This window comes from Thermobia domestica, chromosome 11, assembly GCF_964235325.1.
Source record: "Thermobia domestica chromosome 11, izTheDome1.hap1.1, whole genome shotgun sequence".
Taxonomy (NCBI): Eukaryota; Metazoa; Arthropoda; class Insecta; order Zygentoma; family Lepismatidae; genus Thermobia; species Thermobia domestica.
In genome coordinates, this window is record NC_137464.1 from 174,945,037 (window position 1) to 174,958,741 (window position 13,705).

General features: G+C 37.3%; 1 protein-coding gene across 8 annotated transcripts in view; it reads left to right on the forward strand.

Annotated features, from left to right (window-relative positions):
• Window positions 1–515: 515 nt before the first annotated feature.
• LOC145664565 (uncharacterized) overlaps window positions 516–13,705 on the forward strand; it is a 105,258-nt gene continuing 92,068 nt past the window's right edge. For 6 of the 8 annotated variants that reach the window (XM_081731341.1, XM_081731334.1, XM_081731340.1 and 3 more), the window contains exon 1: window positions 516–626. The gene's annotated coding sequence lies outside the window, so the exon portion shown is untranslated. Of the gene's footprint in view, window positions 627–1,445; window positions 1,575–2,727; window positions 4,824–13,705 lie in introns of those variants that run through there. The other 2 variants (XM_081731336.1, XM_081731335.1) reach the window with 2 other exon arrangements.

Consider the following 13,705-nt stretch of genomic DNA (forward strand, 5'->3'; position numbering starts at 1 on the left):
ACCGAAACCGCAAAAGCGGTTTTCAAAACCGAAACCGCAAAAACGGTTTTCAAAACCGACATTTCGGTTTTATGAAATTTCACTTTTTTCAAAAACCGGTTTTCGATTTTTTCAAAAAACGATTTCGACAGCACTGGTATAAAATAATGAATTCAGCCCTTTTTGTTTCAATTTGATACTATTTTGCCGCCCACTCCAGACTCCAAAGCAAGGAGTGTGGCAACACTGTTCAGTTTTGGCAACACTACGAAGAGGGACATTTATAATATGTATTCTTTATATTACATATTACAAAGGACATATTCCTTGTCTGTGATTTACTTATGTACAGGAATGGTCGTGGGCCTAAGTACTGCCTCAAAATCTTTATAAATAACCATTAATGGTTTGAGAAAAAAAAGGATAAGAATAATTTCTTCCATAGTTTGAGGAGGGTTAGGACGATAATGGATGTAGTATAGCTTTGAGAGGAAATTATTGATTGAACGTTTTTCATTCTCCCATCTGCCAATTTTTTTTTTCCAGTGAAATATTACATTCCACGCTGTGATTCTGTACTTCGTTGTGTAGAATGAACCAAAAATGGAAGTTGGTGTTTAGATTGGGAAGGATAAAAAGTAAAAAAGGTGGGTTAGTCTTCCGCAATTGGGTATGTCCACGGAATCAGGGACAAAAATTCATAAAAGAAATATAGTTATAATTTTTAGTTAAGTTGTTCTTTTGATAAAAATATAGTTGTATGTAGCTGGCATCATATTTTTTTTTTTTTGAGAGAATTACTATTTTCTTATTTTTTCCCGTAGGTTACCTTTTATCCAGGGCCGTCATTTAGGGAGGGCAGGAGGGGGCAATTGCCCCCCCCCCAAGAGTTTAAGGAATGCATATACTTTAATCAATTGTCTACTAGTACACTAGTACAAAACGTGAAAGTCTTGTCGGCGGTGCTCTTGCCCCCCTCAAGCGAAGTCTGAAATGACGCCCCTGCTTTTATATACTAAGTTTTAATGTTGATTATATTATACAAGCTTTATTTATTATTGCATAGGTCTTAATTTTTTTCTGTCGGTATCCCAAGTAAAATTTCATATAACTGATGAAACCTTTTCTTAAAGTAAAGTTCAATGTTCAACTTAATTAAACTATGCTTATTTCAAGTTATTATAAATGTATGTTGCTTATACTTAATAATAAAAGATCGTTGACAAATGTAACGTGAGTTACCCGACTCTGTGCATATTCCACTAAAATAAGTAGTCATAAAATGTAAATAAAAATTTAATGTTTTTGCCATAATTAAATTGTGTGTGTCCCTATCTTACATAGTAATTTCATGCACATAGGGTAAGCTTTCCTGTAATTGGCACTGCCCAGTTATTTGGCATTTCAAAGAATAATATCAAAAATTAAAATATATACTGAACTGGCAACATTGGTTTGGTTCCCTCCCTTTAGCCTAGTCTTCAGTTGTTATTATTTGCAAGTGGTGTCAATTTCGATGGACATTTGTTTTGAAATAATTGCGTGTATTTGGACAGCTTTTTTGATTTTCAACATTTCTGCCCAATTCTAAGCAGGTAGGTTAAGAAATGCACTTTCATTATCCTGTTGTTATTTATTGTTATAAAAAATATTATACATGGTTGTCCTTTAACGGTTAATTATACCTTTAAAGAAGTGGATTACTTCTTATTACCAACAATGGTCAAATCGTTTCATGTTTTCAGCGGGTGCCAATAATTGGTATTGTTAATATATTTGATGTCCATTTACTTGGCACAGGGGCCAATAACTGTCATTTTTGTATAAATATATTTTTCATGTTTTAACACTACCATTGTTCTATTTAACGCATATGAATTACGATGCTAGCGCTCTTACATTGATAGCTTTATTTCTACCAGTTGTTGGCACCAGTGCCAAGTACCGGCATTCAGAGTGCCAATTATTGGTACAAACTTTCGGTGCACTTATACCTATTATAACTATTGATCTTCATTGTCTTAGTAGACCAGTAGAAGTTTAAAGTGAGTGTTAGAATTTTTACGTGTAGGTCTACGCTTCATTTTGGATATTTTTAAAGCCTTTATTCGATAATGTAAGAAGGAAGAAGGGTAGGGCAAGATTTCGTGCGGTTATTGGAATATAGGCTAAAATGTTGATGTCAAGAAGGTATTTCCAGGGCCGGTGTAGAATTTATCTTTATTAAGTGTCTCATGTTCACAAACTGTAATCTAAAAGAGTCAGTGACACTGAATGACGAAAATTTCTGTAGTTGCACGGGTGGAAAGGACAGTTGTAACATTAGATAAACATACGCAAACATTTCAAGCACTGACATTCTTGTAACTCAGTCTTTCCTCCTTACTCCAGAAGTCCAACGACTTCATTTCCGCAACGCGCAATTTCTGTTCTTCTCTTTCTTCATCGTTTACCACTGAATTTTCTGGATCACACAAAATGGCTGGCTGGTTGTATTACTGTTTTTTTCTTTGAGGAACAGCGGTCCTGAGATCACGTAATGCTCCTGTCGCTTCTCTACATTTTGTATAGTCGGCTGCTATTAGTATAAGGCCACAATTGCTACTATTAGTACCATTACATCTACTTCTAGTACTATTACAGCTAGTACGCATATTAAAATAACCCTATTTTGTGCATGCTTTTATCAAGTGTATTAATCCGATTCCTTATTCTATGTTATTTTGTTCTATCCTTTTTTTATTGCAGATTCAATTGTAGAACTGCAAATTTGGCTATGGCACCTCCATACACACAAGAACAGCTTCAGAAGGCTTTGCAAGATGTGGAAGGTGGAATGGAAGTGAAAACTGCAGCCAGAATGTATGGCGTTCCACGTTTGACCATTCAGTTTCGTCGGAGTGAAAAATTCACTAAAAAATTCTTGAGGACCTCTTCCAATTTTGACTGCTGAAGAAGAAGAAATTCTAGTCCGCTGGGTTTACGAATGCGTCAGAAAAGGTTTCCCAAGAAGAAAAGAAGATCTGCAAGCTAGTGTCCAGGAGTTCTTAAATCTCAATCAAAGGAAAACGCCATTTAAAGATAACCTACCTGGTGATAAATGGTATAGTTCTTTCAGAAAGCGGTATCCTGAGTTGGCAAGCAGAACGCCGGAAGGCGTTACTGCTGCTAGTGCTTGTGTATCAGAAGATGACATCCGAGGGTGGTTCAAGTCAGTGGAAGATTTACTTAAAGAAGAGGGATTATTTGAAGTACTTAATCATCCTACACGAACATACAAGAGGCGAAACTAACTTCATCCTCTGTCCCCAAAAGAACACTGTTTTAGCTCCAAGAGGTATAAAGAATGTTTACCAAGTTCAAACCACAAACGCTAAGACTAGTCTTACTTTAATGTGTACCTTTTCTGCAGATGGCACAGTGTGTCTACCTATAATCATCTATCCATTACAAAGAATTCCTTCGGAACTATCTCGAAAAGTTCCTGAAGTATGGGGAATAGGCAGAAGTGACAACGGCTGGAATAAATCAGAAGTCTTCTTCGAATTTATTGGAAATGTTTTTCATCCGTTTTTAGTTCAGAAACGAATTACTTTTCCAGTTATACTGTTTATCGATGGTCATAAGACTCACTTGACATATCAACTTTCAAGACTATGCAAGGAACTTCAGATTGTTTTAATAGCTTTATATCCGAACTCGACCAGAATTCTCCAACCTGCGGATGTTTCAGCTTTCAGACCTATAAAAGCTGGATGGAAAGAAGCAGTTTTGAAGTGGCGAAGATCGAACCCAAATCAGGCAATCACGAAAGAAGAATTTGATCCGATTATTCACATTCTTTTACAAAATATTGATCTTTCAAAAACTCTAAAAAACGGTTTCAGAGCTACAGGTTTATACCCATGGAATCCTGATGCCATTGATTTCTCTAAAGGCGTAGAAAAAATGAAACGTCGACAAGATAACCAAGCACCGGAGCTCACCGGAACAGAAAGTAGGAATCCAGAGCCCTTAGAATATGGGAAATTCTGTCAAATTGTTGGTGAGGAAAGGTTGCAGCGTTTTGAGGCTTCAGATTTCCCTGCAAAAAATAGTGATGAATTTCAAATTCTGTATCATTTGTGGAAAGCCTATGGCAAAGTAGAGTATGCGCAACCTGAAAGTAGCATCAGAATGCCCGAAGAAAGCTCTCACAACGATACATCTGTGTGTCTGTGTCTGTTTGTCTGTCTTGAGGTCCGAAGTAGTATAAAATCACGGAAGAACAGCAAAATTTGTAATTTTTATCCATAACCACAGATTACGACATTGTAGCTCAAACATTTCTCAGTTTTATTTTCCTGACTTTTTCATAATTTTCATTGGGTATATTTTCAATTTTTATTTTAATAATTTGATAATTACAATATATTCGTATTTTATACTACTTAATGATAGTTTGATGAATTAATGCTTGCAATAACTGTAAACGTTTTAGGATAAGTAAGCATAGGTCTACTATGTAAAGGTGAGGTGCCAATAACTGGGCATCAGGTGACAATAATTGGTCAGTGTGTGCCAACAACTAGGCATTTTGAGGTTCTCAATAAAAACTATATATGAAAGGAATAAAGACTTTCCGTTTTCGCTATGTCTCACTAGTTTTCACTTCAGAAAAGGTCTAAAAGTTTATAAAATGACTCAACCCAAAAATTGTAGCGATACAATACGCTTATTTACTTTTTTTCTAAAAAAATCCTCTTAAAGTGCCAATAACTGGTATGTTTACCCTAGCTATGCCAGGACAAAAGAAAATGTACTGAAAAATCACAGGTTCTGAATGTAGGGAAAACATTTGTAACGTGAGTTACTATAGTATTTTCTTTTCTCCTAGGTTTGCTGTATCATATAAAATGACGATATTTGGTAATTACTGTATAAATATGACAACTTTCCTTTCTTTAAAAAAAAGCGGAGCTTTTAAGTTTATTTGTGGTTAGTATTCTTCAAAATTACGTCATTACGTAACGTGAGTTACTATGGACATACCCAGATGGAGATGTGGGATTAAACTCACATTAACGTGGGCATTACTTGATCGGACGGTTCTACCTAATTTGGACGAGTTTCTTCGAGTTTTAGGTTAGATTCGACCGATATGTATCTTTTAGCAGATCATGCGCTAAATGAGGAGTTCCATTACTCTTTGTAGATTGAAATCAAGAGGGCTTCGTATAAATACAATGGACGTATATCATAAAAACTAGTGCATAAAACGAACCAACTTATGCTAGGTGGCCACTAAAAAGGACAATGCTAAATGACCAAGTCAGCCAGGGGCACAGTAGGAAGGCCGAACAGTAACGACGGGAGCAGGCGCGTCAGTGACGGAGGGTATGCGAAGATGGAGGGAGAAAACACACACGATACTTTTACTATCGCTCACAATTCATTTTAATATGCTGTGCATTAACAGTAATTACTTATATTCACACTTTCATTCCTTCGCGAAAAGGGTTTCACATCATATTTTACCTATAAATTTTCTGTTTGGTAGAATCGTCTGCTCGAGTGAACTCTTAACCTGTTTTCAACGTTGTATTGCTGTTTGCTGTTATTTTAGACATTACTGCTGTATCACTGGACCACACGAAAGTCGAAGAAGAAAAGGAATATTATTTAATTTCTTCCCCAAAATATTAGGTTGTGACTCTGGCTCACTTGGTAGTGATTATTGTTCGAAAACAGGGTGGACGTATGGCATAAAAACTAGTGCATAAGATACGAACCAACTTGTGCTAGGTGGCCCCTAAAAGCACGAATGCTATCTAGCCGAGTCAGATCAGGAGTGAGGCAGGGGGCAGGCACGTCAGCGGCTGGTGGGTATACGTATAAACGAGGGTGGTATGTCATAAAGCGCTTGGCTCGTGTGTTGCACACCTTTGGAAAAGAATGAAATCTTTGAGTTTTACTTCCCATGCTTATGAGGGCTAGGCTAAAGGAGACTAATCAGGAACGAATGAAATAGTGGAATAGACAAAGTGGGAGGAAACGGGAAAACCTACGCACACGATGTTTGTCCACCACAAATTTCACTTGGCGCGAGCTGGAATGGAACCAAAAACCCCATGCACCAGATGTAAACGCTCTACCAGTGAGTCACCGTAGCCTTTTGCATAGCTTTGGGGAGGATAATACCGGGCGTGTCGGTCCCGATGTCGATGTTTGTCACCGAACCCGATGTTTGAGACCGTATAACTAAAAATCTAAATGGATTGAGAAGGAACGCTCTTTGTAACAGAAAGTCCTATATATTGCGAAAATTAACAGAAGCAAACATGTTTCTTGTCATGCATAATTTAATAATAAACATTAAAAATGTTGCCAGAGTCGGATAAAAAAATCGATTATACTGAATTACAGAAGTACTGAACCCGTAAATTTTTTCAACACTCTCAATACTATCGAACAATCTGGGTGCCCATAAATTGAATTTGACAGAAAAGGTACGTTGATGAAGTCCTACAAACATTGAACACGTGTATTATTGAGCTGTTCACAAAATTCAATAATAATCACGCTGGCAACCGTGCTGCTTTCTATCTAGCACACGGGCATTTTTAATGAAAAAGGAGAGTTTTTTTTTTTTTTTTTATATAGCAAAAATCTGATAATGTACATACGCCTTGCATTTCTGAAGTGTAGCGATTAATTTTTCATTTGTTTATGTGCCTAGAATAGTTGCTATCCAGTTAGCTGTTCGTTGTTCGATAGGGATGATGTCCACTTGTGCTGAAGTGCTTTGTTTTTCAAAATAAAATTCTCTACGCAGGAAAGAGTGTATATTGTGGAACAATACTTCCGAACAGTGCCATATTCTGGGTAAGAGAAGCATTTAGTGTAAAGTTCCCAAAGTCTCCTTTGCCGCAGAAGTCAACTATTTTTTCCCTAATCAAAGGTTTCGCGAAACTGGATCAAAGCAGACAGGTTACGTTCAGGACGCCCCTCTGTTTTGGTGGCTAGCGTTATGCAGCGTATTGAACAAAAAATTGTGGCATCACCGAAGAAGTCAGTCAGGAAGCTCGCCTCAGAATGTGATTTACGCAAGTCAACTGCTCACAGGGCTGTACGGAAATTGAGAGTGCATGAATTGAAAGAGGTTCATTTTGCATCACGGTTGTGTTACTGTCGTTGGTTCCAATCATTATTCAGAAGAAGTGGTGTCAATGTTCTTAACCCTTTCGTGCATAAAGTCCACTGGAGTGGACACTGCTGATTGATTACGATTGTGTTCTGTCGGAACTCTATTCGCAACCCAAGTGCATTCTTTTTCAATAGAAGTTACCTGGGTTGCCTGACGATCTGAATTTTTCTACCACCTAGCGTGAAACACTGAAAGCAGGGGTGTGACATCAGGAATACTTCAAACAGGCAAGAAAGAGGCGTGGCGAGTTCTTCTGAAATATCTGCTGACATTTTCTATCGAGGGTGCGCCAAGCAAGTGATATTTTTTCTTTTCTTTGTTACAATGCCTGAAATAAGTTAACATGATGATATTATCTGGGTTTGTTCTTGTATCTACAAAAATTATCCAAACAGACGTGTCCCATGTAGTGGACAGCATGCACTTGAAGCACATTTGTCTGCAACAATCTGTCCACTGTAGTGTACTTCATGCATCTATTGAAGATATGTTTGATTTTGCAAAAAGTTGTGCTTGCCACTCACAAAAATATAATTGGAGTCTCTATGGCAACCAATGAACCTCTTCAAGACTTCTAATATATGTGTGAAATCTGGAAGCCATCGTGAATGTGATAATGGTCTTGGTTTTCTGTTTGCTAGATCAGTAGTACACATTCCTGTAACAGCCTCACAAATTTTAAAGAGATAATTCTGGTCGCTGCTTAAACCATCTGGTTTTTCAATTTCAGACACCCATTCAACGGGAATGGGTGTAAAGGAGACGATCGGTGAACGTTCACAATCCTTTAATTTCTTTCCGATGGGGCCGGAAAAAGCGTTGGGTCCGATCGTCCCACCATCCAATTCGGTAACCAGGTGTCGAAATGGCAATTCGTTGGTATGAAGAAGCTAAATGAGATGTTGCAGTTCCTTTCCTAGGGATCTTTGTATCTGATTTATCACGCCGTTATCCCATCCTGTGTTCGTGGCTTCACCATCGCTGCCGACTGCCTCAAGACTTGACACGTCGTACTGGTTCTTCTCTAAAAGCTCCAATATAGAGTCGGCAATATCCTTGCCAGTGCCTGACTTAAGTGTGGCATGACCCAAGTATTCTGAACCGGGCTCCGATAGAACTGTGATATGCTTTTCTGTAACCTCTCATGTTCGTAGTTTGCCGTTAATTTTTTTCTTGCACAAGAATTGCATCATTTTTTCCGTCGAAGTAGAAACTTGTAATCGCCCGGCCTAGATGAGCCTTTTCTTTCTGGATCTTCTCATCCAGTTTATCTTTTCCTCCTCTTACCTTAGATCTGTCAACAACAAGATTTTTGTCTGGCGTTATGGGTCTCGCGTCCTGAAGTACGGCAGAAGCGATCAAAGCAACCTGTCTGTCTGAAGCTCCAGTTCTAAACGCCGCCTCCGCTGTATTTTGAAGACAGATGCGCTTTAGGCTATGTTTCCTTCTTGGTCGTGCCTCGAAATCAGATCCCGACGTGCTTCCCGATTCAACAGCTTCGCTGGATTCCCCTGACGATGCCAATATCTTTGACCTGTGCCTATGCCTAATCCCACTAGTTGATGGACTTGCTTCAACACATCCAGCGTCTTTCTTGGTTGTCTGCCCCTTAAATCTGCTCACTTTACTGGAAAACATCTTTGACAGAGATTTGCTTCTTCGGACGTCAATGTTACCAATGCTCATTTTCCGTGATGTTCTCTGGTCCAGAAGAAACTTGAATTCTCGTTTTGGAATCTTGCATGTCCTCTCACAGTTGCAGTCTTCGGCGGTTTTACATTTACAAGACGCAATATCAAAAAGAGACTTTTCCGCGTGTGCAACAAAACCTGCACGAAGTGTTGCTTCTTGTCCTTGTAGACTGAAATGTTTTTCCTTGGTGCGACACTTATTATAAAATGTTTTCAGCATGTCAAAAACTCTCTTTTCTGAAACCACAGGAATGCTTGCTTTACGCCAAATATGTACAACTCTTTGTCCAACTAGTTTACACATGTCAGTCACTGGTAATTTAGTTATACTTTCGTCACCACGTAAACCACTTCGAAACCAATGATAATGTCGCATAACGTCAGCGTACGTGGGTAACAGCACTTCACTCATTTCACTTGGAGTGCTAAATAAGCCTCGTTTCACACTTTCCCGCGTTAGTCTGCTATGAGGCTTTTTCTTCATCTTGCTTTCCATTGCTTCCGAACTTGGAAACCAAAGTATAGAAAATGTCTGTGAATCGTATCGCACTAAGAAGACTGTAACTTTAGGTACAATGCACAAACTCTGTCTTAACGGTACAGTAGTGAACTAAAACCGTTAAAGCTTAAGCTGCAATAAACTGGCCTGTTTATTGGAGCTTGGTTTGCCGAAGTATTCAATATTTATACCACCGCCGAACTTCGAACGAGAATATTCTAGAAACGACGTAGCTTTTGGAGCCAACGAGGCGAGCGGGTGGTGCGCGAATCTTCTGGACGGAAGCGGACGTTGCGACGACGCTCGAAGAGCGTGACCAAAGTAAGCAACCACGAAGTTGTATAGCCTGCCGCTGGATGGCATTTGCTGTCGTTGTACATAACAAGCGAAGAGTTGCCAAAACAAATCGTGTTATATCAAGAGCTATGCCTATAATCATCGTTAACGTGGCATTCCAAACAAAAGCTGGACATTAATTCCAACAACTGAGCTAATATGGCTGTACTTTGACTCATAAACATTTTAAAATTATTTACTGGCATTACTACAAGTTTCTTTTAATAAAATAATTGTATTATAGCCATCAGGGAACTCTAGAAACGACCACAAGTAGCTTTTCTGTCATGGGTGTTGTGCGTGTTGCCTAACCAAACACTTAAAAACTTTAAGTCCGTTGGGGCAGGGTAAGGGTTGTCAAAATAATAATAATAATAATAATAATAAATTCAGTAAGGTCGGTGCCACTAATGGCACCTTTTCCGCACTAGCCGTCATCGAATTTCTAACAAAAGTGCAAAACGCTCCACACTAATAGAGAGGAACTGATTCATGCGGGCCGTGCAATGGAGAGATGCACATTCCCGCCGATTGTGTGATGCAAAGTAGATTTAGAACTGTTTCAGGATTTATTTTTAAATGAACAAAGGTTCAGGATGGATTTATAATTGTTATTCTTATAAGAAGAAAAATGAGAAACTAAAAGTATTTAATTTTTTATTTAAGCGATGACCAAGCAGTGCTTTGTTTGTTTGAATTGACAGCATGTTACAGGAGATATTCGTGGCTCCATTTTAAGGTATGTACATACACTTCACGACACTTTCGAAGAATCTCTTTCACTGCTGCGGTTTTCTGTGCTTCCGTTCATTTCTTTCCGAGGCTGCAAACGCACGTCACATTCGTTACCATCTTTATGAATTGTACTTAAAACATTCTCTAGTATGCTTTTATGTATAAATATTTACTTTAAAAAAGCGAGTGAAGGGTATCTAGTGCATGGTTTATATAATAGATATGATACGAGTAAGAGTTGCCTCGCTTCTTCTATTACCTGAACCACTTCACATTATTTCACGCTCCCACTTCACACGTTGAATATTTCTCTTTCGTGACACAAAAGCATGGTCTTACCGTAGACTCGCTGATTGTTTGTTTCTGATGGATTGTTGAAGTCAAGCAGTGTGGCAAGTACTTTCATGTTAGGTAAGCAACCATTGGGAAAAACATAGATTTTTTTGACTGGATGATGAGTACCCAGCATCATGAGGATAATTAGGAAGGTATAGTAATGTTCCAATGTTTACCAGGGTCTCTATCAGTCATGAAAGTTACGAAATCAAAAAACGGTCATGAAAGTCAAGAAATTTAGCTGTCGGGTCACGAATTCTTTTATCTGTACAAATAAAAGTACAGGCTGAAATATTTTGTTCTACAAAACGTCAAAATTTACCACCAAAAATGTCTATGATCGGCTTTAGATGCTACTAAATCGCAAGCAACGCATGCTTCTATCTCATGCATGAAAATTCGACCTAATTTGCACCCAAATTCGCTCTTGAGAATGTTACGAAATTTTGTGGTTTGGTAAAGAAAAGGTCACGAAATTTCTCTTTGGAATTTTAGTAGACACCCTGTTTGCGTTTGAAAGGGGCAACCATTGAAAATATTAGGAAAATGAAAAAACAACAACGTTGTTGAAAACGACACTTCCACATCTCTGTAAAGTTGGCTCCAACTTAAAATTGCTATTTGAGATCCCTCGTGGCTCTATGATTAACGTACGCGTATTTGGCGCAGGCAACCCGGGTTCGATTCATCGTTGAATCTCTTCTGGTTTCGGTCCCACAATCTCATTAAACTTCGTACCTAAACGAAATGTTAGATTCTAATCAACTATAATCAACAACAAAAATGAATATTTGATATAAATAGTTTACTTTTCGTTAGATATTGATTCTTTGAAGTCACAATCATTTCCTTTAAAAAAAAAAGGTCAAATTTAAATTGCCTGCCCCTCAAGTTAAAATGAAGATTTGAGACTCATAACTCATTTATTTTTTATTAGTTTTGAGGTAAAAAAAATGGCAATGAAATATTTAGGAAAATCGTTAAAAAAAAAAAACTTTGGAGTGGCAACTACTCTACTTCCCGAATGTAATATCTCATTCTTAAGACATGTAAATATTTTTTTTTTTCAAAATCATTTATTTGAAAAAAGAAAAGAAAGAGCAAGGTGGTAAATACATGGTATTTCTCAATCTAAAATCTAGTTTCAAAACAAATCGCTTCGTTTTCGATGGTTATTGTTTGTTTTCAGGTAAAAGAGTTTCCTTCAAATAACATTAAATATATATGGTATTTGGAAAAATTTGGGGATGAACCTCACATTAGTCACTCACAATTTAAAATGGTGATTCAGAACACATGTTAATCGATTGTACTTCTTAGTTATTGATTATTTTCAAATAAAGATGGTTTGTTTCGTAATAAATATTTGTTTGGAAATAAACTTGGTCGAAGACTTCAAACTGGCTCCAAATTTAAGTAGTAACTGTCATTTCCATCCGAAACAGGTTTGAGGTATCATAGGGGCAATGTGAAAGTAAGGCTCCACAATAGTGAGAACACGATTCCCAAGTCACAACTTTGGAAACATGACCAAACTCTCCTCAATTGAAGTTTCGATTTGGAGACTTCTAAGACGCTAAGTACTGAGGTTGGTATCTTTACTGTCGTTTCTGACGACCAAGTGAACATACCTGGTAGTCGAAATTATTGAATCCAAGCGTCGACCTACTGAATCCCTATCTCCCATAAAATGCAAGTAAAAGTCAGTTTTCTATCGTGAAAATGAAATGTTTCTGTTTAAAGGCAAGTGAATGATGATGATGATAGATTTGGATGATGCTGGAATGAGAATGTATAAAGAAATGAGAATACTCCGAGAAAATCCACGGACTCTATGTTTTATCACAAACTAACTTGACCAGGGATTGATCCAGTGACCCCACGCACTTGAACTAAACCTCTACCTCTGAGCCACCGTGCCCCAGTTTTCTACCGTGTTCTATTTCATTGTGTTCTAATTTGTCAGAAGCTGAAAGCAAATAAATTTCAGATGTGTAAATAAAATGTAAATTCGAATTGTTATTAAAATATTGGGCCATTTGCAATATTCTTTTTATTCCTTCCATTTTAAATCACAAACATTAAAATATACAGAAGATCCAATTGTTAGGCAATTTTACCGACTGTTTAAATCATTCTTCATTTATATAAACGAGAATTAGCTGCGCGATGCACAAATTTTATTTTAAATGCACATTTTAATCTCCCGTTGTTTCGTATAAAATGAATAAAAATATTCAATAAAAAGTAGTGATAAACTTATTTTGTCATTAATTTATCTAAAATTCAAAATCAACGACCTGTATAACTCATCAATACCAGTTTTTCTTGAAATCGAATTATTTTTAAGACCACCATGTCGGATCTGCCAATTTGTTTTCGAGAAGTAATATAATATTTGAAATCAATGACGTCGGAAATCCTGCAATATCATTTTTTTAAAATTGAAATCAAATTATTTTTTATTACAAGTTCACCATATACCTTCCACCTTTATATACAGTCTGTCACAGAAAAATAGCACCACTTTGAAAAAGCTGTTATATTGTTAATTCCAGCCCTATTTTATACACCTCGTTGGTCACACACTGTTCATCTGATCTTTTAATAGTTCTCTAATGTTTTATGTTGTGCTACTGTAGTATATATGAACATTACATGAAAACACTGAGTTTTATACATTAAGGGACCTTATAAACCAAAAATTAAATTTAATGCATATTTTTTTATTATCACGGTCTTTGTGCAAAGTTTATCACTAAACGGTAAGTTAATTATTAAAAGTAAATGAAAAAAAGAAAACTGTTTACACCACCATCTTTATGACACGTCAGTCTTTTGTTACACCGCCACGGGCAGCTCTTAATGCTGCAAAGCAACGGGATATGATGTTCACAAGTGTTCACTTAATGTAATAACCAGTTCGAGGTGCCAGATTCGAAG